We start from the raw sequence: 25,600 nt of genomic DNA, 5'->3' as shown, positions 1-25,600 counted from the left end.
GCCACAAGCAGCAAGTGGCAGCAGCAGCAGCTCCCCTTCTCTTTTATCCCATCCAGGCTATGAGCCTTTTGAGTGGTGCCACTCACATCCAGAGTGGGCCCTCCCATTAGCCACACTGAAAACTTTGATAAACTAGATTTGTGGGCTAATCTGGTGCCACACACCCTTACTCCCAGTGGCACATCTCCTAAATCTGTGAGTGCATAAGCTTGTGCATAAGGCTTATCCAGATATAAGCCATACCAGCAGTCAAGGGAATTTCTAGCACCATCTTGCATGAAAAGCATTCTATTCTGGATAGAGCATTGGATGAGTCCCTGATTTGTCACATGCAATGTCTACATTTTAGAATAGGATTATTTTCTATTGATGCTTGTTGTTGTCATTTTGTCCATATATGTTTTTCTCCTAGCAATTAAATTATGAGTTTCTGAGGGGCAAGAGCCAGCTCTTTTATCATGTGTCACAATATTTTTCTGTGCCATCCAGGCAAGAGTTAGGTATTTACTAGTTATACAAAAAGTACAGGCAGTGTCAACCACATTCCCAGAGCATGATCCTTCTGGTGAAACAGAGAATGCAGGTGGGTAACCTGGTAGTTCCTATGGATATCAACATTTCTGTGGGAGTGTTAGTCATGGCTATTTACTAACTTTATTGATGTATCAGTTGAAAGATTCTGATGCCCAAACCCCACACTCAGGGATTCTAATATAATTATTGGAGTATTTTCAAAATATCTTTGCCAAACACTAATCTGTAGCAAAAGTTGATAATTCTGTAGTAGAGTAAAGATAAAAAAAAATGTTTGGGAAGTTCTGTTGCATCGTGTTTTTTAATTTTACTGTTTGGCTCTTTGATACAAAGACTGAAAATCCAGCAAATGCAGCACATTTTCAACATGTCATCTAGTGTATACTTAGCTGTCCAGATCAATCTTGCTGAAGTCTCCTACGTTGTATTTTTTGTGTTAGGGTGTGAGTCTGTTTTGTTTCCATCCAAGCATACACCAAACACTCTTCAGGTACCCAGCTTCCAGGAGAGATCCATCCCACTCTGGGTGACTGTGATATGTGTGCTTCTTTTCTCTCCAAAGAAACTGTGCATTTCTTCAAGGGCCAAGCAGTCAGTTCCTCCTTGCTCTGGGCTTTTGGGGCTGTTGTACACATAGGTGATACTATGCAAGGGTTAGGGAAATGTCCAACCTGAGTTCAGAGACAGGCAGTACCTCTCTAGTTACCTCCTCTGTAGCAGGTCATCCTACATCTCTGAGCCTTAGGTTTCTGCTCAGTAAAAGAGGGGTCTATCAACTCAAGTGACACCCAATGGGCACTCTAGATACCAGCTGCTAAATAAGGCAACCATAGCCTGTGGTCACAAGGGGCTTCCAGGCTAGGCCTTTTCTCCCAAAAGTGAGATGATGCTAGCTGAAGCTTACACAGCTCAGGTCTAGGGGCCATGTAATTACCACTCCATAAATGTTCACTATTCATCCAATATATTCTATTTAATTGAAAGCAAACAGACCACTCAACATCAGAAGAAAATTTAATTAAATCTCATACTACACATAAATTACACAGCACACCCCCTCGAGGCTCCATCCTTTTAGGTCTTGTTTTCTACCAGCATCCTCCTGTTCAGCGCAGGTAGGAGAGCTGAGAAATGAAGATGCGCTGCACAGGAACACAGACCCACACACCTTACTCCAGCCCCTATTTATTTATTTATTTATTTATTGCAATTTGGCGATCTCTTAATGAGGGAGAGGGACGTGGGAGGAGATAGAAGAGGAAGAGCAGGAGAGAAGGAGGAAGAGGAGGGCCAAAACCAGGGTTCTAAAAACTGTGGTTTTTATAAAATACTGACAACTGCATAGATCAACTAAGCATCCAATAAATGCTGAGTAATATAGTTATGGAGTTACAAGGTAATTCTTTTTTAAAAAATGTTTTTAAAAAAACTTTTTAAAAATGAACTAACTGATCTGTATAGATAAATAAGTTCATGAAAGGGGACACACATTTAAAAGAGATTTTTCTCCCAGCCCTGTAGCGGACCTCCGAGGCTCTGCTCAGTTACAGATAATAGGGACGTCTAGCAGGAGGTCTTCCGCGAATGGTCTTCCTCCTGCTCCCATTTGCTCTGCCTTGGATCAAGTTGGAGTATCTGTCATGCCACTTAATTGTCATTTTAGAGTTAACCTCTGGGCCTCCCGAATTCCTCGTCTATAAAGCAAATCACGAAAGCACAATACACTTTCGAATCACAGAATGCTTAAACGCTTCGCGTGGGATAGTCCCTGTCTCTGTCTCTCTGTTCTCCTCTTGTTTCTTCTTTCTTTTTGAAAAAGCAGACACACCGTATCTGCGGAAATGTCAGCTCAGGTCGCGTCCCCACACCTTAGGGCTCCTGAGTATTCTGCACCTCATGCCTTTTATTCTAAGGTCCTGGGATGCCTGGAGCCTGGGAGGCTCAAGAATCAGGTCTCTCCTAGCCATTTCGGGGTTGGCGCGAAGGAGAGGCGCGGGGCTGTGACCCCGGCTCCCCCGCCCCCCTGCTCGGGGCCGCGCCCGCGCCGCGCCTTTCTGCGGGGATGGCCCGCCGCAGCCCCCTCCCCGCCGGCTCCCTCCCCTTCCTCCCTCCGATACAATGGCTGGGCCGAAACAGCGCCGCAGCCGAGTCTCATTGGCAGCGGCCGCCCCAGCCCCCGGAGAGGCGGCGGGCGGGGGCAGCTGGGGAGAAAGGAGCGAGCGCCGGGCTGACAGCGGACCTAGCCGACGGGACAGAAGCACCGAGGACGCGAGCAGACGGCCGGGCCAGCCCGAGTGCGGGTCCAAGCCCGGGAGTGCGGCGAGTGCAGCCCCGGGCCGGGGATGCGGCGGGGGCTGGCTGCCCAGAGAGCCGGGGAGTCGGGCGGTGCGGCTCCCGCGCTGGGCTGGAGCGCGAGCAGACCAGAGAGCGAGAAGGAGACGACGGCGGCAGAGACAGGTAGCCCCCGGGGAAGGCGCGGCGCCGAGCGGAGTTGCGGAACCCGCTCCCGGCCGGGTCCCCGGGTCCCCCGCGGTGCGCCTCCTAGACAATAAAGTAGCAGTCGACAGCCCCTCGCACCCGAGCGAGCTGGTCGCAGAGCAGGTAGGAAGCCGGCCGGCCCGCAAGCCCCCAGCGCGGCCACCAAACGGCGCCACTGCGGGGCACCCTGCGCCCCCGGCGCTGCGCTCAGGTTTGGAGACCCCCACCGGAGGTGCGGGTCCCCTGCGCTCCCCGCCGGACGCCCCGCCCCAGGCTTGGGGGAGGCTGCAGCCTGCGCTGGAGTCCCTGGGGCACTCGGCGCGGCGCTTCTGTCGTTTTGGTGGTGTGGAGACAGGAAGTTTGGCGGTTTCGAGGCGTTGGCGCGGGTGGGGTTTGCACACGCGCCCCCTGGGACCCGTGGCTTCGGTTGCCGCGGGTTCCTGGGAGGCAGGGAGATGAGCTGATGAATCCCAGTTCCGGCTGCCTGGAGATACTTTCCAAAGGCAGAGAAAGGAGTAGGAGGGGATTTTGCACAGGATGTAAAAGATTTGGTTTGGCTGCCCTTTTTAAAAAATAGGTGTGTCGCATCCTAGCCGTTCCTGTGCTGAGTCCCCCTTATCTGTTTTCTTGAGTATTTTATTTTTAATTTTCATCTGGAGAGGGAAAATAAAGATATTTAGTTCCTCTTTTGACAAGTCCCATTTCTTTTAGACGAGAGGGCAAATTCTTCCTTTGCCCTGGACACCCTGTGCTGGCCAGTGACTGTCCTTGTTCCCAAAGCAGGAGACCTTGGGTCAGATCTTTCCTGGCCTGAGACATTAGCTGCAAGTGGTCTGTCTTTCGCTCGCCTTTGTGTGGCCGCTTCCTTCCAGATGTGATCGGGCTGGGCTGGAGCTCCGGGGTAGGGTGGTAATTATCCTGAGCATTCCTGGGATCTGCTGGGGCTTGTATGCACACCAAAGCCAACTCCGCAGAACTTCTCCAACTGACACGGTCTGTTTACTAGTACCCACACGGCTGCGTCTGGGGAGGCGATCCCTTCGGGAAGAAAGCCGCCGCAGTGCTGATCTGATCGGAGCAGTATTTCAGGAAAGCTGGTTCATCCCTTAGCCCCTAGAAACTTCCCAGCCAGCTCAGAGGATGTGTGTGAGATTACAGGCGATCCCTGACACGCTGCCTTCTGTCCTGATAGAGAGGGATCTTTGGAGCTTCCAAATCAATGCCTAGAGAGGAAGAAAAGCACCTTGACTGACTTAACCTAGTCAAGCTGCACTTTGATCTGACCTACACACCCTTTAAAGGAGGGTAGAGAGACTTGCGTTTATCCAATGGGGCTCATAACCAGGAGGGCACCCGTGAAAGGAACATCAATGATGTGGTGGTGCTAACGAAAATAGAAATGACAACTACCCTCTCTGTATTTTTCTTAATTTAAATAGAAGAATATTTAATAGTGATAGACACATGGGAAACGTATAAATTCAATACTTCTGTCTCTTTAAAGTCACAAACTAGGTGGCAGGTGTATGGATTAGTCTGTGCTTCTGCTTCATTGTGTTTTGTTTTTGTTTTTGTTTTCTTTTTGGTAATGGGAATCCAACTCAGGGTGGTTTGTATCCTCAGCCTGCTTTTGGTTTGGTTTTTTGTTTGTTTGTTTGTTTTTTAGATAACATCTTGCTAAACTGCTAAAATGCCAAACAGGGCTTAAGTTATGGTCCTCTTGCTCCAGCCTCCCAGAATGCTGGGATTATATCTGGCTTTATTCTTCATTTTTGTGTGTCTGAGAATTCTGTAGTAAACAGTAACACACGTGCAAGCCTCTAGCACAATATTTACATTTCCTAGAAAAGGATAAGACAGACTCAGACAATTCCAAGGACTGCTTAGACAGGAAGGGGTTAGTGCTTCTTTGTAATATCTGCACATGCTGGTCATTTCATTTGCTTAAGTTCAGTCATGCAGGCGGGATGTATTTGAACAATACAGTGATGAACAATGAGGAAATCTGCCTGCAGCACACCGTAGTGAGGTCGCCTGTCATTGCTGCTGGGAGACTTGTCAGAAGAGAATTCTGGACTTGCAAGTGCTTGCTTGTTTTAAACTTTCCTCTCTTTGAAATTCGTGAGTTTCCCTCTTGGTGGCAGAAAAGTTAGTGGGCTTCTCCAACCACCAGGCAGTTGCACTTGGACCTCACAGTTTTGGAAAAGCGTGGGAGGAGCTATCTTCACAGTCTCCAGAGTGAAAACAGCATGAGGCTTCTCAGTAATATTTACCATCCCTGGCCTCGATTTCCAGCAAGCCTAAGAAATTTCATCCTCCTTTTGATTCCACAGATTTAATTAGGGCTCTCCAGTGCTTTTAAGCAAACAAAATGGAAGTTTGGCTGACTGACAATACAAATAAGGTACATGGAAAAGTTAAAAATACTCTGTCTAATCCAGCCTACAATACTTTCTAGAATTTTATAGTTATCTTACATATATAAGTAAAGGCAAGGGGCTTACACTGCAAGTTTTATCATTCATTCATTAATTCATAGGCTCTCTCTCCCACCCCTCCATCCCCCAGATCTGCCTTCAGATTCCTGATCCTAACACAAAGGCACTGTTCTGACATTGCTCAGCTATTGCTGAGCATCACTGCCATAATTAACTTCAGCCTATCGATAAATAATGTATCTCAGCTTATTGGCAGGACTTAGGTATCTCTTTCTTTACTTGGTGTATCTCTTTTGCTGTAGTGGGTTCTGAAACCAGGGCTCCAGCATCCTAGTTATGTACTTTACCACTAAGGTACAACCACACCCATTTTAGTTTTTATTTTGAGGGAGTCTTGCAAAGTTGCTCAGTTGGCCTTGAAGTTGGGATCCTCATGCTTCAGCCTCCTGAACAGCTGGAGTTTCAGACATGCCTCATCTTGCTCAGCCTCTCCCCCTCACTTTAGGTGTGCTTTTAATTGTGCTCTAGAAGGTAAATATCTTTTTGTAGGTAATTGATTTCTAATTCATTATGATTTTTCCTCCTCTGTTTATCGTGGGTCCTGGGCAGTCGGAGGTGTACGACCTCATTTTTGTCTTGCTAGATACTTGCTAAACCTTCTAGGTAATTTAGGGGTCAATCTTGCTTTCTTCAATAACCTGATTTACTGAAATAATCCTGTCATTTTTTATTTCATTTTTTCTGGTGAAATCAATTTTTAACCTAATCTCATATGGTAGAGTTTTTCAAAATAAAGGTCATGCAATCCATTTAGTGGATCACAATGAGTATTAAAAGAATATGTAATAGGACAGAGGATAGCACATCAGCACATGTTAGTGAAGATTGTGGTTTTATAAAACTGAGTCAGCTCTAGAGGTAGGGAGTATACGTACATTTTGGGTTGCAATAAATACAGTAATTCTCACTGGGAGTTGCTTTCAAAAAGCGTGACAGGCACCGTCACTGGGTTTGTGTATCTGATAGTACATGGAGTGAGGACAGAGAGTACCTACAATATACATTTTTGTTTAAGGGTGAGTTCAAGTCACTATCAGATGAATGAATGGGTGGGCCTGGCTTCCAGAGCATCTTGCTGAGATCTGAAAGTATGACTTCAGGGTCTCACTTCTTTCTTCTCCTTTCTGTATGTAGCTCTGCTTTTCTCTGTGTTTTGGGTTCTGTCTTGGATGTTAAGATGACTGTGTAGCAACTGCTAGTTGACGCAATTTCAGGTTCAAGTCTAACAAAACAGAAAAAACTCCTCACTGTCCTTTGGGTATGACTTGAATGTGTCCCCCAGAACTCCAGTGCTGGCAGCCAGGTCCTCTGCTTAGTGACATGGAATGTTGTAGCCATGAGGCCCTAACTAGACAGAACAGATGGGCACACCTGAGGCTGGATTTTCAGCCATAAAAACTGTGAGATAAATAACAAACTTTTTTCCTAATAAAACATCCAGTTTTGTATATTTTTGTTATAGCAACAGAAAGTGGACAAAGACAACCCCACTTCCCCAGTTGTTGAATATAAACCCTTAAAATTTATTCTGCTTGGCCTCAGTGGCTTGTTTGGAGGAAATCCCTGTTCTGCATGGCTTCTGCTGAGGTTGAAGGTTGTGGTCCACAATTTAGAGGTACCCAGACTATGTGGATTTGGGACACTGGTGGCTTGGACTACCAATGATTATAGTAGGGAAAACTATAGTTTCCCCTCTGAAACTAGGGGAAGTTGCCTGCTGAAGAAGTCAGAAATAAGCATTCAGTGCAGTGTAAAAGTGCTTAATGGGGAAGGAGTTTCCTCTTCTCTTCCAAATGGTAGAAAATGAGCTAAGTTACACTGAGGTGAAGAGGTTGTGGACATGGCCCTCATGTATGTGTGGGAAACTTCGCCATCACTTTCACCAATCAGTACCAGGACTGATGAGCTCAAATGCAGAACAAGTCAGGTAATAGCTGCCTGGCTTTCCAGCGGCACCAAGGGGACAACAAAGCTCAAATACATCAATAAAAACCCACAACAGACAGAAGCCTTCTGTAAGGGGCAACCATGATCCTTTTGGATTTATGCACAAAGAATGGAAGCATTTATTTAGATCAATCTGTTGTACTTCTGTGGCGAATATAGTTATTCAAGTAGTGTCTTAGAGGAAATGACTGAAAGACTATGCTTCTAGAGGCCAAAGGCAAACTCCTGCTTGGTTCTGCCTCTTCTCAGTCTTGAGGTATTTCTTTGGGTCTGTGTCACTTTGCTCATGGAGATGGGCTGCTTTTAATTGTTATCTGTCACTGAGCATACAGTTAGCCAGCATGAATGCACACAGCCCTCGTGTGCATAGCTGGGAGTGTAGTGTTCATTCACAGTGATGCAGCCTTAGAAGGAACATGATTTGCTAGGTTGCTGTCCAGGCAGCACTGGGTATGGGCTGAGGTTTTAGTTTGGAAAATAAATTATTGGCTACCTACAAAGGCCATCTTAGTAGGCTGTGGTTAGAAATCCACTTAATGTATTAAATTAATTGGCAAAGAATTCCTTTCACCAGGATAGCTGAAATGATAGTGTTTAAGGGGTCATTTTTACATGATAAAGGAATAAAGTATGTCTAGAAATTACTTACCCATTAGCAGTCTGGTAGTTCTTAACCTGATGTGACTTTTGTCCTTAAGGGATATTTGTTAATGTCCAGAGAAATTGTCAGTCATCAACATAGAGGGTAGGAGGCTCTGGAGTCTAGTGGCAGGGGAACGGGCAGGGCTGCTGCTGGACATTCTGTAGTGCACAGGACAATCTCTACACTGAAAGCTTATGCAGCCCCAAAACTCAGTAGTACTGAGGTGGTGAAATGCTGGCGGGGTGAATTGCACTTGAGGAGAGAAGAGGAAGCACCTAGAAGTTCCTGAAGGGTAGAGGGACAGGGATGTGGATGCTGACTTGGAGATAATCAGTGAACTCTATACTTCTATTTTGTGTTTCAACTTATACTACAAAGCCATAGTGATACAAACAGCATGGTACTGGCACAAAAATGTAAAGAACTAGATGAGTAGGATAGAATAGAAAACACAGCAGCAGAAACAAGCACCTTTAGCCATCTATTTTTTTTTCAATAAGGGACCAAAGCATATACTGAAGAAAATATAGCTTTTTAAAACAAGTAGTGTTGGAAAAAGTAGTTATCCATGTGCAGGATATAGAAACTGGATTCACGTACTAGCATCTACCAAAATGGATCAGATATTCAGGTATAAAAATGAGCATTGAAACTGCTGAAAGATAACTTAAGGAAAATGCTTGACATCATAGGCACAGGCAAGGGCTTCCTGAACAGAACTCCAATAGCACAGAGAGCCAAGAATCACCAAATAGGGTTGCACCAAATTTAAAACGCATCTGCATAGCAAAGAAAGCAATCAATAGAGTGAAGAAGTAGCCTACAGAAGTGGAGAAAAAATTTCCAATTACTTCTCTGACAAAAGGCTAATATATAAATAGTAAACTCATTAATATTAACTCCAAAAACCAAATCACACAATCAAAAAAGTTACTAATGAACTTCTTAGACCCTTCTCCAAAGAAAAAGTACAAATGGTTAATAAGTAAGTAGATGAAAAAAAAATGTTCATAATCTTTAGCCATTAGGGAAATACAAATGGAAACAACTCTGAGATTCCATTTTATCCTAGACAGAATGGTTCACATTAAGAACACCAAAACCAACAAATGCTAATGCAGATGTGGGATGAAATGAACCCTTTATGCATTAGTTAATTAATTAATTTATAGAAACAGTCTCACTCTGTAGGCCAGGCTGGCCTTGAACTTGTAGTGCTCCTCCTGCCTCAGCCTCCCACGTGCCAGGACTACAAGTGTGCACCACCATGCCTGATACCTTCTGTATTGTTCATTGGCTTTAATGTCTTCATATGTCATAGTTTGAGAAAAAATATGCTTACCATAGTCACAGGCTCAAATTCCTGATGCCTGGTGGGGTGTCATACAAAGGCTCAGTAAATAACAGAGGTCTTGGTAACAGGCAGCGCACGGTCTCCAGGACTCCCTCATGAGGACAATGACCCTGTGATGTCTGTGAACTGCTCTCAGTAAGTGGTCACCACTGTCAGTGAGGTGACAACTCTTACCCCTATATTGTTCTGTTTCCTGTTTTTATAACAGAGTACAGGTGGCTGGGTAAGGTATGAACAAAGGGGATTTTTATCTCATAGTTCTGGGAGCTCAAGAGGGTGGTGTAGGCTTTGCTTAGCTTTAGTGAAAGCTCATGAAGGTGTCATGGCCAAAGTGTATGGAAGTCTGAGAGATCATATGGAGAGACAGGAGGCAGGAGCAGGGGAGGGGGCAAGTCATGCTCCACTTCTTCCCCTGATACTGGAGATGGAAGCTGGGACCTTGCTTGAGCTAGACAAGTACTCTACCACTAAGCTACATTATCAGTGCTTTTTACTTTTTACTTTGAGACAGTGTCTTATTAAATGGCCTAAGTTGGCCTTGAATTTGTGACCTTCCTGTCTCAGCTGCCTCTGTAGCTGGCATTACATACGTCTTAAGTACCTATCACTACACATGCATACCACAGCGCCCAACTAAGTTTGTTGTCTTTATAACAGTTCATTCCTGTGGTCATTAAAGCATTAAACTCTTCCAAGGGCAACACTCCCCAATAATCAAATCCCTCCCACTGGGTTCTACCTCTTCAAGTTGCCAGTGTTCCCCAACAGTCCCACACTGGCCACCAAGGTTCCAACACATAACCCCCTAGGACACACTATCCAAACTGCAAGCAAAAAATGCCAAATGACACCCAGGATTTGGAGACATTTATTTATGACAGGCACTGATCAGGATCATTTCCAGAATATCAGGCCTTGATCTCTGGTTGTCTAGGGCTCATGTGAGATGAGCAAGCAGGAAGTAGATAGGCAGAATGCTGGCAGTTGGGGATTGGTTTATACAATGTGCATCATAGTGACCAGCTGTATAACAAAGTGACCAGCCATTTCTAAGAGATGAAGCAACCTGAACTGGAACAGGAACTATTACCTGGGCAACTGAGAAACTGAAATATAGTGGCTGAGGACTGGGACAGGCGTGGAGGTGGAGACAGGGGGGTGATCTTCTGCTACAAAACTACCAGACCTTCCTATCTCCTAGTATAGCTAAGGAAACTGATTCTGAGGCCGCCATATGGCTAAAATGATATGGTAGTTGTTGCCTTGGTGAAATCTGCATGTAGACTAGCATTGTACAAACAGGCAGTCTGGGCCATTGCTACACATGCAGATTCTAATGTCTTACGTTCTAGCGCCACACAGTCTGCCCTGAAATCTACCTGGGCCTCTTACTAAATGTGCGCTTTGAGCAAGCAACTTGACCTTTGTGCCTCAGTTCCCTCATCCATAAAAGGAGGGGTATAACTTTCTATGTCACTGGGTCATTGTGAGGATTCAGTGAAAAAGTAAATTGTTTCACACTGTGCTTGCTGCGCATCATGTATTCAATAAATGCTATCTGTTAGTCTTTGAGATTTTTAGACTCAAGGGAAAATGATACTAGTTATGTTATTTATGTGGCAATGACTACATGCTCAATTTTTTTTTTTTTTTTTTTTTTTTTCGGGAATTGAACTCAGACCCTTGCACTTGCCAGGGAAGCACTTATTCTACTGAGCCATCTCCCCGGACTCTGTGCTCAATTTTTAACAATCCATTTTCCAGTTTTTTTTTCTTCTTACAAATCCTGTGAAATGGGTGCAATATTCATGTATTCTTTCACTTTACATATAACAAAAGTTGAGACCAAATGAAATCCAGGTCATTCTGACTCCAGGGCCTCTATTGTCTCTTATTATGCCACATTGCTTGACTTAGATGAAAGCGAGGGTTAGAATAAAACGAACTTTCATAAAAAACAAGAGCATAAAAATTAGCTCTTGAAAGGGGCCATGACCTGGCAAGTTATAAAGGAGCAGCAAAGGTGCAGAACCCAGATTCCCTTCCTCATGCAGCCTCTCAAGGTCCTATTTATTTTGAATATAATCACACCCCACATTGGGGCATCTGTGCTAGAAGTGGGCACAGGTCAAGACTATGGGGTCAGGGATTGAGATGTCTCAAATCCAACTCCAAGAAATCTAGAACTGCACTGACTCAAGTAGGCCCACTGTCTCCCAGGAGTACATGCATTAATTTTGGTAAACATTTTAATGGCTGTCTGTTTTAATTCATATCATGAGAAAATTGCAACTGAACTTTCCAATCTTAGAAAAGGTATTATTCCTTTCTAGCTTGTCAAATAAATTATTAACAGGTTGGATGTCATTCTTAGGATGAGGCTAAAAAGACCATCTGTGTAAAATAATTTAAAAGATTACATTAAGTAAAATACAGTGTAGATAATATCGAAAAAAGCACCACCTCTGAAGGCAAGGTAGGAAGGACTGAAGCGTGGGAAAGGCCAGAGGAGAGCAGCATACCTTGACTTAGTGCCGCCAGTTACCTGGGGACAAGTTGCTGCCAGTGCAGTCGGTCTGGGGAGAAGCCCAAGCCTATTTCAGACAGGCTGCAGGTGATGCCAGCAGGGCTGTTCTGGGGATCAGAGGACTGGGGAGTCTTGTGGATGTGTGCTGGGTGCCTTAGAGGCTGCAGAGACACACAGACAATCACATCTCCTAGAAGCCTCATGTAGGTAGAGAGATCATGTGTGAATGAACTTGGAAGGCCAGCTGTCCCTCCATCCAAAGTGGGCACCAAATACAAGGAAGGTCGCCTGCCCCCCAGGCTGCAGCGGCTTGGGAGGAGGCATGTGTGGCCTGGGGCTTCACTTGAGTCCGAAAGGTCTATAGCAGCAAATGGGGAGTCCTAGGACAGGGTTGATAAGTTGGAGGGAGGACACAAGGAGCAGGAAAGATAGGAGGAATAAAAGCTTACAGCAGGCAACATGGAGAATGTATCTAGTCAACATGGAGAATCAGCCTGGGCCACTGGATTGGATTAGCCTCACTCTTCAAAGAAGCAGCCCCTCTTCTGGTGAAGATAGCCACCATTTCTTGACCCCTGGAAGTTCCAGACCCTTGCCAAGAGCATTTTCCACACTTGTTACCATGATAGCCCCGTGAGTCACACTTCACAGAGGTGGAAACCCAGCCCTGGGAGGCTTCCTGACTTGTTCACAGTCACACAGCTACAGAGTGATCGGCTGGGGCTCCAGCTCAGAACCCAATTCCTACTTTCCACCTCACGCTGCAGAGACTTCCCTTTTTCCTGTCCCCAGACAGTCACAACAGAAGAGCATGGCCCTCTCTCCAAGACTGAGTGTGCCTGCCAGGAGATCCTGGTCGCTCATCTTGCCTCAAATTAGAATGTTGCTCCTACAGCAGATTCTAAGGAAGCCTGCAAGCACACACGCCAAGCGGGTTGTCCTTAATCATTATTTGTAGATTGTGCTTTCCTGATTTGCTCTATAAGCTAGCAACACAGCGGTGTTTACAGCACTGTGATCTGACGTGGGAACAAAACACAAAAGTGCCTCCCAAGTAAGCGCTGCCTGCTTTGTTGCGGTGAGAGGTGTTTGGCTTTGGAAGCCACAGAGCAGCCTAGACAGACAGTTATTGGAAATAATTATGCCTTGCCACAGTATGGGGCCTGTCACAGCCCCTCCTGATTCAAAAGGTCTTTCTGAAAATACCAGCATCCGTCTTCCAGCTGGTGTTTATAACAGCCGACAGCGTCGGTGGGGGACCCGACAATGGATGAGACGAAGGATTGTTTTCGGGCTTCCCTTGTTGCACCTGACTAAGTGCGTCACATTAATCCAGCCACCGCAGAAGGGGCCGTATGTGACCTGAATGCAAGGCATCCCATGCGTGAGACTTGTCACAAGGCTGGCCCTGCTGCTCCGAGTTTTGTACTGTGGTGGGGTTCTGCCAGGTGAAGGACGCACCAGGGAGAAGCAGGTGCAGCAGTGGTGACTAGAATGGCCCTGGGAGAAGAGAGAAGGCTGAGCCTGACCTTGACTTAGCAGCAGACTGGTGTGGAGTGTGCTCATGAGGTCCCCTGATTGTCACATGGGTGGGTCCTTTGAGCCCCAAGGGTGCACCTGTACCTTATCTGCAGCAGTACACTTTTCTCACCACAGCTGAAAACAATGTCAAAAACCTGATAAGTGCACTTAAAAAGTGTTCCTTAATGGCAGTGTGTTGGAGGAAAGTTTAAGTGAAACTTTTTGCTGTGTGTGGAAAATGGTATTTGGATTCAATAACCTTAGAGCATTCAGGCAAATCTCAAAACAGGAGATTATGGCATATCTAGAGACACGGCAGAGATAAGGGGGTTTGAGGCCACCACAGACAAACTAATTGCGTCCATTTTGGTGTGCAAAGTGGAAAGCAGGACCCTGATAAACTGATGAGAAGCATGTGGCCCTAGAGAGGAGCACGGAGCCTGCTCCCAGCGGGGCTGTTGGGCTGAAACGGAGGACACAGCATGGTCACTTGCTGCGACTGCATTAGATTAATTCAATGTGTTTTGAAGAGAAAAATGAATGCTGTTTTAGGTATCTCCACCTTCCCAGCCAAGCTGCACTTTCCCTGCCTAAAAGAAGAATGGGACATCCAGTTTACTAGAGGTCAAAAGTTTGTTTTAAACAAAAAAAGAAAAAGAAATTGTTTTTGCAGTGATTCAGCTGCTTTGGAGGTTTCGCGTCCTGAGTGCTTCTCCTTGTGCTTTCTAGCATGCAGCTTAATTACATTTGTAAGTGCAACCCAAAAATGACCATTGGAATTTTTAAAGTCTTAGAGCAGAGCTGTGGAAGTAAGATGACAAGGGACATTGAAAAATTGAGTTTGACAGCAGGTGTTCGTGTGATCTGGCGGGCATCTTTTCACCATAAAATGAGAAAGAAGTGTAGCAGTGTCTTCTCTTAGAGTGTGCGGTGCATGCTTTTGCCCCTGCCCTGTGTACGCATTCACATATACAGTATTGTCAAGAGTTGAGCACTTTTTGTGGTAGTGGGAGTTGAACACAGGGCCTTCTCACTGAGTTACATAACCAACTCATTTTATTTTAAAACAGAGCCTCACTAAGTTGCCCAGTCTGGGCCCCATCTTGTCTTTCTGCCTCAGCCTCCCAAAGTGCTGGGATTACAGGTGTGTACCACCACACCCTGCTAGAAAAGAGTACTTGGTTGCCCTTCAGTGATTTTTCTAGCTGATTAAAGCTTTTACCTCTTGGCACTCACATTTTTTAAAACTACCTTTGATGAAAACATGCTTCTTTTTTCTTTGACTATATTAAGGTTGTTCTATTTTTCCTATAGCAGCGTTCCTCGTGTCACATAGTGCTTTTTGCTCCTTACTAACTAAACTCCTTCTCTGACACCTGAAGTTTGTGGGGTTGAGGATCTCTTCATAATAATCACAGGTTTGCCTCCCTTGTTGTCACTGTTATCGCAGGAAGCAGGCTGACAACTTCACATACACTGTAGCCCTCCACTAGTCTGTACAACCCCCGAGGAAATGCGAGCATTATTATTCCTCCCATGTCACTGGCGAGGAAACTGAAGATTAAGAGTGGTAGTGGGGCTGGTGAGATGGCTCAGTGGTCTAAAGTACCTATTTGGAACAGGCTTGGCAAAGCACAGGGACCGCGGTTCAATCCCCCAGCACCACATGCCAGCCAGCCCCGCCCCCTGGTGGGCTGAGCTGGCCACACACACACACACACACACACACACACATAAATAAAAAAAAAAAAAAAAAAAAAGAATGGTAGTAAGTGGCAGAACTGGGATTTGAACCTGTCTTGCACTTTAGTTACCTGCTGTCAGCTGTAAATGTGAGCACTTCCTTTCACTTGGTGTGGCTTCTGTGGGTATTTCCCTCCCTCCTCTCACTTTACAAACCCTTACCCTGATGAGGGCTCGAGATTAGATGTATACCTTTCTTGTGGAGCATCTTGGACACCTTTTTCCTTAGCAATTTATGAGGTTATTTTTGCTGATTCCTGGGTTCCCAGACATCTGCACAGTTGTAGTTTCTGGAAGTCTAACCTGGGATTTCTTTGCTGGGTATGATAAGGCTTTGGGTGGGATTATAGGGTCTTCTAAATTATGATTAAGTAACAGCATCAAGAAACCTGCAATAAGAGGCACAGTCGGCAAGTCTGCAATGCAGAAGTTGGCAAAGCTGTCCCGCAAGCAGTTAGAAGCTAGAAGTGTTAGCTTCGCGCAGCATATGGCCTGGGTTGCACTTCTCAGCTCCCCTCGGTAGGGCAAGAGGGACACAGAGAATATACAGCAGCAGTGGTATGGTGAACTTGTTTGCTATCATTGAAAGCTCTAAGAGGTTAGCCATCACTGACATAGACATCAGTGACGTAGAATAATGGACACTGTGGTCTGAGGAAACTTTATTTACAGAGAACAGCAGTGGGCAGGAGTGGACCAGTAGCTGTCCTTTGCCAACTCCTTTCTAACAGAAAAAAGGACCAACTAGGCATTTAGAAAGTCAACTAGGTAGGTTATTGAGGGGCAGGGTAGAGGAATGGCCCCAGGAGAGGACTGCTTGAGTTTGTCTTTTGGTCCACCATGAATGATTCTAATTCAGGCAAGAACATTAGCCCCTGGCCTCCCTGTTATATCCCTAAAATTGGAAAGCTAGCTAGCAGCCTTCCTGCTAAAAACTAACAGAATTAAAGTCCTGCTTCACCTCTTGACAACCTGAACAACACATTGTTAGGTGAGTCTGTGATACAAACCTGACAGAGCACACACACAGACCTGAGCGTGTACACCCTCCTGGCATGATCCAGAGACGTATGTGGCTGCTGTGTGGGTGACACACTGCTGTGCAGTCAACTCTGTAAATAAGTAATAATACATCCCAAAATAATGATAACAAGTGTCCGGGGAGATGGCTCAGTGGAATAAGCACTTCCCTGGCAAGCGCAATGGCCTGAGTTCAATCCCTGGTTCCACAAAAAAAATAATGATAACAAGTATAGCAGAGTAAATACATAAACCAGTGGCATAGGCCGAGGAGATAGCTCAGTGACATAAGCACCTGGCTGGCAAGCTCAAGGTCTTGAGTTTGATCCCTGGTACAAAAAAAAAAAAAAAAAAAACCGTGACATGATTGCTATCAGGTGGCATACGCTGTACACAATTGGATGTGCTGCACAGGAGGCACCATGGGTTTGCTTATGCCAAGGTCACCAGAAGCATGTGAGCAACACCCTTAAAAATAGTCTGTCAAGGGCTAGAGAGATAGCTCAGCACACTAAACACCTGGTTAGGCAAGTGCAGGGACTGAGGTTTGATTCCCTGACACCAGAATGGTACCGCCCCAGGTGTGCTGAGCCAGCCACCAGGGCTGGGCATGGTGGCGCATGCCTGTAATGCTAGCGCTGGGGAGGCTGGAAACAGGAGGATCCCGACAAGTCTGAGCTGTGAAGTGAGATCCTGTACCAAATACATAAAAAATAATAAATTTTTAAAAGATAGTCTGTCAACCATGACACTAGCTAATAGGAATTTTTATCTCCATTATAATTGTATGGCGCCACCATTAGATATGCTGGCTGATTGAAGTGTCGTCTTGCAGGTTGTGACTTCTTGGGCAGGTGTGCCTTGTTCTCTCACTTTGCTTTATTACACTTTGTGGATGTTGTATTTACCCATTGAAGGTTTGTAGCAACCTGTGTGGACCACAGATGTGGGCATCCTTTTCCCAACAGAAGGTGCTTACTCAGTGTCTCTGGACCACATTTTAGTAGTTATATTTTATACTTCTTCACTATTATTGTATCTGTGATCAGGGATCTTTTGTGTTACTTTTGTAATTCTTTCTGGGTGCCACTAGTATTGCCCATAGCAGGTGGCAGACTTAATAAGTGAATAGCATTTGCATTCTGACTGCGTCATCCACCAGCTGTCCACATTTCTTACCCTCCTCCTGGACCTCCTTATTTCCTGGGACACTCATGACTTCTAAATGGGGCCAACTCATAATCTTGCAATGACCTCTTAATTGTTTACTCACTTTAAATTAGAAAAGTGGAAATTATTACACTTAGTGAGGAAGGCATGTCAAAAGCCAAGTTGCAAAGCCAAGGAAAAGTTCTTGAAGGCAAAGTGCTGCTCCAGTGAACACAAGAATGATAAGAAAGGAAAGCATCCTTGTTGCCAATATGGGAAAAGTCTTAGTGGTCTGCATAGAAGATCAGACCAGCCACATCTTCTCTTAGGTCAAAGTCTAATATGGGGCAAGATCCTAATCTCTTCGATTCTGAAAGGCTCAGAGAAGTGAGGAGACTGCAGAAGAAAAAATTTGGAGCTAATAGTTGTTGGTTCCAGAGGCTTCAGGAAGCCAGCCCTCTCCATCATGGTTACAGAGCAGGTGAAGCTGAAGGTGCTGATGGGGAAGCTACAGTGGGTTCCCAGAAGATGCAGCTGATTTACAGATGAACGTGGCTGCACTGAACAACAGAGTCTCAGTGTAGAGGAAACCATCTTAGAAGAAAATTCCACATAGGCCTTTCATAGCTAACGAGGCTAGGTCAACATCCAGCTCCAAAGTTTCCAAGGGCAGGCTGGCCCTCTTGTTAGGGTCTAATGTAGCTGGTTTTTTGAAGCTCAAGTCAATGCTCATTTACCATTCCAAAAAAATCCCGAGACCCTGACGAATTCTACAGCATCGCCTCTGCCTGTGGTCTGTAAATGGAATAACAAAGTCTAGATGTCAGCACATCTGCTTACAACATGGTTTACTGAATAGTTTAAGCACAGTGTTGAGAGCTACTGCTCAGAAAAAAAGATGCCTTTCAAAATTTTACTACTGACCACGTCATCCCTGAGCTCTGATGGAGGTACACAATGAGACTAATGTTGTCTTCATACCTGTGACCTCAGTATCCACTCTGTACCCCATGGATCAAGGAGCAACTTCAACTTTCAAGCTTCATTTATTTTTTTCTTTTGGATTTATGTATTTGGTACAGGGTCTCACTATGCCACTCAACCATAATGATCCTCCTGTTTTCAGCTTCCCCAGTGCTGAGATCACAGGCATGTGCCACCATACCCAGAGTTGCCCCCCAACTCAGCGTACCCCAGGGGCAGGGTCGGCTGGGCATGCAGAATCTGGAATTGAACCCTGGTCCCTGCACTTGCCAATGCAGGTGCTTAGTCTGCTGAGCTATATCGCTGGCCCTCAAGTTTCAATGTTTAAGAAATATATTTTGTAGAGTTGTAGTTGCTGGAGTCTGAGTCCTCTGATGGATCTGAGCAAAGTCAATTGAAAGGAAAAAGTCCTTTGGGAAAGGATTCACTGGTCTGAATGCTTAGGAATGTTGATGATTCAAGGGAGGAAGTCAAAATAACATGAGCAGGAGTTTGAAAAGAGTGTTGGTTCCAAACTTCATGGATTACTTTGAGGAGTTCAAGATTCCAGAAGAGGAAGTAACTACAGATGTGGTGGAAAGAACAAGAGAACTGGAATTAGAAGTAGACTCTAAGGATGAGCCTACATTGCCACAGTAGCGTGATAAAACTTTCATGCAGAAGGATTTCTCTTTTATGGATGATCAAAGAAAGTGGTTTCTTGAAATGGAATCAAATCATGAAATGCTGAAAGTTGTTGAAATGTCAACGAAGGATTTAAAATATCTTATAAATTTAGTTAATAAAGCTGCAGTGGGATTTTAGAAGATTGATTCCAGTTTTGATAGAAGTTCCCTCATAGGTACATGGTAATATATGCCGCAGAGAACTCTTTCATGAAAGGAAGAATCAGTTGAGGCAGCAAATTGCATTGTTGTCTTATTTTATGAAATTGTTACAGTCACTCCAGCCTTCAGCAAGCACCATCTTGGTCACTCAGCAGTCATTGCCACTGAGCCCAGACTTTCCACCAGCAAAATGATGGTGCCTCACTGAAGACTCAGATAGCTGTTAGCATTTTTAGCAATAAAATATCTTTAAATAAAGTATGTCAATTATTTCTTTACATATACTATTGCACATTTAACAGACTGTAGTATAACATGAACACCGTTAGCCAGGCCTGTAATTCTAGTACTTAAGAAGTTGAGATAGGAAGATCATGGTGAGTTCAAGGCAAGCCTGGGATATAATGAGTTCAAAGCAATCTTGAACCACAGCGAGAGTCTGGGCTGTTAGAAGGAGGGGTTCAGCTGAGGAAGGTCACTGATGATGTGCATTTGAAGGGTGTATCTTGTCCCCAGTGTCCCCCAACTTCTCGTGGCCACCTTGAGAGGAGCAGCTTTCCTCTGCCACAGCCTGCTAGCACTGTGTTTCTGCCTCACCACAGGCCTGTGTCAATGATGACAACTGAACATGGACTGAGACTTCTGAAGCTGTGAGCCTGAACAGGTCTTTCCTCCTTTAAGCTGCTTTTCTCATGCATTTTGTCACAGTGGTGGGAAATTGACTAACATAATATTGTGTACCAATTACCAGAGTTTTCCATGGGTTTGAGTTCCAGTCACCCTCAAGTCAGTGATAGACGACTTAATAGAGCATTTTTAAAAAATTAAAGGCCTTTTCTTCTTTGTCTTGTGTCCCTGCCCTGATTGATGTTTCCTGGGATGATCTCAGATACACACTTGCATCCTTGCCCTGGTTTGGCTTTTGGGGAAAACTAGACTTAAAAAAAAAAAAATTCTCTCCTATAGAGGCCAAATGAGAATTGTTTTTGTGTGTTGGGGTGGGGCGAATGTTTGTTTTTAGCAGTTTCTAAAAATAATCATGCTTGGGCATTTTTCATGGGTAGAAATATTTAGCTATTCCATATCTATCAAAAGAAAAGAAAGTAATGGGATGCCTAGCCTGTGGTTTTCTAGAAGAATGGAGACTATTTCCTTGTGTAAGTAATGAGTAGGCCAAATGTTTTTTATACAAATGACTTTCTTCACTTATCAAAGTATTTTCCCTTTGTCTTCTTTTTGTCAGTGCTAGGGATAGAACCCAGAGCCACATGGTGAAACACACAGTCTCCCACTAAGCTAGGCCCTAGCCTCACGTATTCAAGTTCTGCCCATATAGAAGTCTGAATGTGAGATTGTTTTACTAGAAGATCCTTACAGTTTGAGGTGGGCCCAGTTTAGTGTTGTGTGTTATGAGTAGTCCAAACCTCTACACTGTGACTGATACAATTGTTTGATAATATCTGAGAACATTTGCATTTTATTAGATTTATTTTTTATTAATTTTATTGAGAAAAAATTGCAATGTGACAGCTTCAAAACAGGTTGGTAGGAGAGTTACAACAATTAATACATTGCATATTGTTGTCTTTGTAGTAGTCATTCATAAAACAAGATGCAGACATGATATCCTGTCCAAACACTATTAGTACAGATCATTCTTCTTACTCACTACTATTGTAGAGTACTGGACTATATTGGAATATTTTGCTGAATTCATGCACCTACAACATTTGGATGGCAATGGAATATCCACCTCTGACAAAACTGAAGAAAAAAAGGTGATATAAACAAAGGACAATTTTGTATTTGTATATACAAAATAGGATAGATATATAGCTACTTTCTCTTAATTCAATAAGAAGAAAGATCTGTAACATTTACATTTTAGAAGAAGACTTTTGAAAATCAGTCATTTAACCACATAACCAAGTGTCCCACCTTGCCCAGGCTGAAACATTCCTGGCACAAGGAGCGCCTTCTCATAAAACCAGGGGAAGTGGGTCACCTTAGTCTGAGTGAAGGCCACACATAGAAGCTGTGAAAGTTTATGCTCTGGAAGATTAGGCTCTTCTCATATACCTGTGACATCATATTTTTAAAATGAGCTCAAATGTAAACATACGTGGTGTAATAAAGACTATGGTGAATGTTTAAATTTTAAAAATTCATCACAGTAAAAAACACGTTGCCATGAATCACCCTTAGAACACTTCCCACTCATCGCAGACACACTTATTGCACTGGGAGTTCTGGAAGCTCTATTTGCTACCTTCAGTTGTACTGGGGTGGCTGCCTACGTGTAATGAACTGATTGAAAATATTTAGTTTTTATAATCACTTGACTTCAGAAAAAGCCTCAAGTCATACTGTGCCAGATCCAGTGACTAAGATAGATGAGACACACTGGAACGCTTTCCAAGCCTGTCTTTTTATCAGATGTCAGTCAGTACTACATTCACCATATTTTTGATCATGCTTTGTAAAGACATTCATGATACAGACTGCTTTGGAAAGTGGCAAGAGTGATGGGAGAAGAGTGTGAAAGTGTGTTCGAAGCAAGGGGATGTATTTTGAGGGGATTAATAGCAGTGTGCTTTTTACTGTAATCAGTTTTCAAAATTTAAACAAAGGCCTTAAGTTTGGATCTAGTTTTCTTTTCTTTCTTTCTTTCTTTCTTTCTTTCTTTCTTTCTTTCTTTCTTTCTTTCTTTCTTTCTTTCTCTTTTTTTTTTGTGCAGGGTCTCACTACACAGCTCACATTAGTAGTGATCCTCCTGATTTGTGCCTCCCAAGTGCTGGGATTACAGGCACGCCACCACGCCTGGACTCCATCACTGGCTCAGTGCACCTGGGGGCCAGGCCGGCGCAGCATGTGGAGCCAGGGATCAAACCCTGGCTCCTGCGCTTACCTAAGCAAGTGCCTAATCCGCTGAGCTATACCACGGGCCCTTAAGTTTGGATCTATATACTTTCTAGATTTCTAATTGCAAAAGTCTGAGTGAGCTTCACAGTGACTTCAGCTTCCCTTTGTGTATGTGTACTCCGGCATTACTGCTGGGTAGAACAGCACTGTTCCACTGCGGAGTGGGTTTGGAAACAGCGATGCCCCTGGTCTTGCACAGCCTCCGTCCACTCACCGAGAAGCAGCAGGCACTTGGCAGCTTTGCAACCTACCCTGGAAAGAGCCTACAGAGGGTAGCTGGGAAAACGGCTCCACTGCCAGCGCAAGAGTAAAACTGTCTGCTTGCTCTGCTTTTAGTTACCTGTTACATGTTACCCACCCAGCCTTCTGCTGCAGGACCATCTATTTTTAGTGACATTGTGTCTTAAGCAGAGATGAGCTTGTGGAAATTTCTGCCCACAGATTAGATGTGTGATGTGAGGGAACACAAGAGCCATGCCTCAGGATGAAAGCACAAGGTGCAAAAGACGTCAGAGTATGGGACCGGGAGGAGTAAGACCCGGATGTATGTAGAGTATCATGCAAAAGGAAGACCTGCAATTTGAGGTGTAAAGTGATTTTGTGTATTAAACTAGGCAAGTCAGGCCCTGAAATGGGCATGTGAGGCTCCGTGGAGCTAATGAATTGATTTGGAACCCAAAAGTACAGTTTGAATCCAAGTTCTGTCACTTAGCTGCCTTGTAGCCTGTGCAGGTTCGGAGCCTGTTTGCTCATGTGTAAGACGGAGACAGGAAGGGCAGTTGAGCACATGCTGTGGTCTAGAGAGTTAGGGGTGAAGAGGACCTGTTCCACTTAAAGCTTTCCAGTCCTACCAGATGGGTATGATTGGCTCCATCCTATCAGGAAACTGAGGCACAAAACTGATGTTTTTTAGCTTTGCTCAGCTGGTAAGAAAGCCAGAATTTAAAGCTAGGTTAGTCTGACCCAGAGACAGTGCAGTTTCATTGTGCCAGCCAGTCCGTTACCTCCATGGGGCTGCAACTCAGTGTTGCACCAGAAACAGATCCTGAGATCAACTGCAAGTAGTTTATTTGGGAGGAGCAGAAAATGCCTCTAGTAGGGCAGAGACACAAGGAAAGGAGTGGAAGAGCCCCCAAAGTGTTCTATTCCTGCAGCTGCTACCGAGGGCCACTGGAGGTCAATCCCACTGGGAAGATTCTTCTTGCCTCCCTATTTCCCATGTGAGAGAGGCAACAGCCAGGGTGTCCATGGACCAGCCACTGAGTCTTCCCTGAGGGCTCCCTCTGGGAACTTTCATTCCTCAGTGTGTATCTTAAGCAGGGCAGAGTGGAACTCGAGCAGTAGGAGAAAGTCCTGGGTGGGGAACGCAGGTGCTGCAGTTGGGAGCAGGCCTGTGGGGCCTGAAATAGCAGGGAGGAGTGTGGGAGGCACTTGGACAGCACCTACCATGGCGTCCTAGGGGGTCAGAGACTGTGTGCTGTGGCAGGCTTCAGGCCACCCCATCTAGAAAGTGAATGTGCATTTAGTTCACAACGGCGAGGCTTCTGAGGCTAGCCAGGGCCTCTGGGAACCTTGTGAATGCTTGCATGACCCAGAATTGTTCTCAAGAACCCATATCAAAACCAACCTGAGATCATCTACCCACGTTGATCATGAACTTAAGGTGAATTCGAGCTTTTCCAAGCCTTCCTTTTGAGCTATTCCCTATGGAACCCTTCAGCAGTGGCTCCCTCACACAGGAAACCTTCAGCATACTGCTGTCGTGATCTGGATCCATAGGGAGGAGTCAGTGTGGTGGTTTTGCCAAAAAAAACCCTGACACCTTGTCTCCCATCCAAAAGCCCAGAGCCCACACACTCTGGTCTCCTTCCTTCTCAAGGAAGGGGACCAGAGTGTGAGCCCCATCATGGCCAAGAGCAAGAAGGATACATACAGCTTGGGCAGAAAGATGATTTGTTCCTCTTTGACATTAATGGTTTCTGTTCCTTCTAGCACATAAGGTCACTCATCCTTCCCAGCATGTCATTGCTGAACACTCTACCAATTGCAGTTGGGGGCTGTCATGGCCTTGATCTAAAATGTCCCCCCAAAGCCACACATGTTTAGAGTCTTATGAGATCAGAAGGCGTGGACCCTTGGACTGTGGTGGGAAGGGTGTGCTCTTGTTTCTGCTCCTCCTTCTGCTGCCACACGGTGAGCAACTCCCTCCGCCATGGCCCTGCTCTGTGCCCTCTTTGCCCTACAGCCACTACCCGTGGGCTGATGTTCTGCAGCTGTGAGCCAATGGAACCTCTCCTCTTATGTTGTGAGTGTTTGTATTTTGTCCCAGGGAAAGGAGAGTGACTGATATAGGGGCTAAGCCTTTTCCTCCTGCCCTTCTCTGGCAGAGGAGTTCCACATTTCCTGCGGTCTTGGTGGGGTCATGCCCACCTCTCCTTTTGAGCCAGGAAGTAAGAAACGGATGATCCAGAGGTCAGTTTCCAGCAGTGTTTCTCAGAGGTGCCAGCAGCAGCAGCTAAGTCTTGTTAGAAATGCAGATCCTCAGGCCCCACTCCCAACCTATAGACCCCAAAGCAGTAGGGAGAGGCCAGGAACCTTTGCATCAGTGCCCTCCGGAGCTGTCTAGTAGGAAAGCCACTGACTCGGGCCATCCAGGGGCCTCTCTCTCTCTCTCTCTCTCTCTCTCTGTTGGCAGAACCAGGGATTGAACCCAGGCCCTTGTGCTTGCCAGGGAAGTGCTTATTCCACTGAGCCGTCTCCCTGGCCCTCAGGGGCTTCTCTTGATGGGCAGCCCAGATGATGATGGAGGCCTGTGTGGCTCAGCACTTGAGTCACAGCAAGTGAAGAATCACAGAGACACTTGGAGCTGGCCCAGGGTTTTCTGAGACAAGATGGCCACACAGGATGAACTTGGAGCAGGCCTCTGCCACTGCACAGAGGAGGGCACTGCACCCACTTGTCTAGGGCCTTTGAGAGTTCTACACTCCACATTCATTATCTTAGAATGAGACTTTACAGTCAGGATGTTTTCTTCCCCTCTGGAAGGCTTTGGATCATATTGCTGATCCTAATGCTACTTTCATTAAAATAAATGTGGTTTTCTCCTTTTCAACTCTTCCTTCACCTTTGTGATGTTCACTGTGGAAATTCAAAGTGTGACTTTGGTGGTTTTTTTTTTTTTTTTTTTTCCACAAAGATGCAGGGCTGAACCACATCAATGGTAACTGAACAAGTGAAAGGAAAGAAAGGAGTACAGGTTGCCGAACAGACTGCTCCTGCAAAAGCAAGGAATCTGTACTTTGACAATTCTAGCTTCAGGAATGATTCCAACTTGCACAGAGTTGGTCAGTGTTCACACAATACATTGTTTGAGGGGAGGAAGTTACAGAAGTGTGTGAATGCTTTAGAGAGAAATTTGGGTGAAAGCTTCAGGCATTGAGAAAGGTTAGTCAG

General features: G+C 45.1%; 1 protein-coding gene across 1 annotated transcript in view; it reads left to right on the top strand.

The window, feature by feature from the left end:
• The first annotated feature begins 2,746 nt into the window (after positions 1-2,746).
• Positions 2,747-25,600, top strand: part of Frmd4b (FERM domain containing 4B) — a 358,125-nt gene continuing 335,271 nt past the window's right edge. Inside the window, exon 1 of the mRNA XM_023713303.1 lies at positions 2,747-2,991. The gene's annotated coding sequence lies outside the window, so the exon portion shown is untranslated. The remainder of the gene's footprint in view (positions 2,992-25,600) is intronic.

Source organism: Octodon degus, unplaced genomic scaffold (assembly GCF_000260255.1).
Source record: "Octodon degus isolate 3935 unplaced genomic scaffold, OctDeg1.0 scaffold00030, whole genome shotgun sequence".
NCBI classification, from domain to species: Eukaryota; Metazoa; Chordata; class Mammalia; order Rodentia; family Octodontidae; genus Octodon; species Octodon degus.
This window is presented reverse-complemented; position numbering and strand designations above follow the sequence as displayed.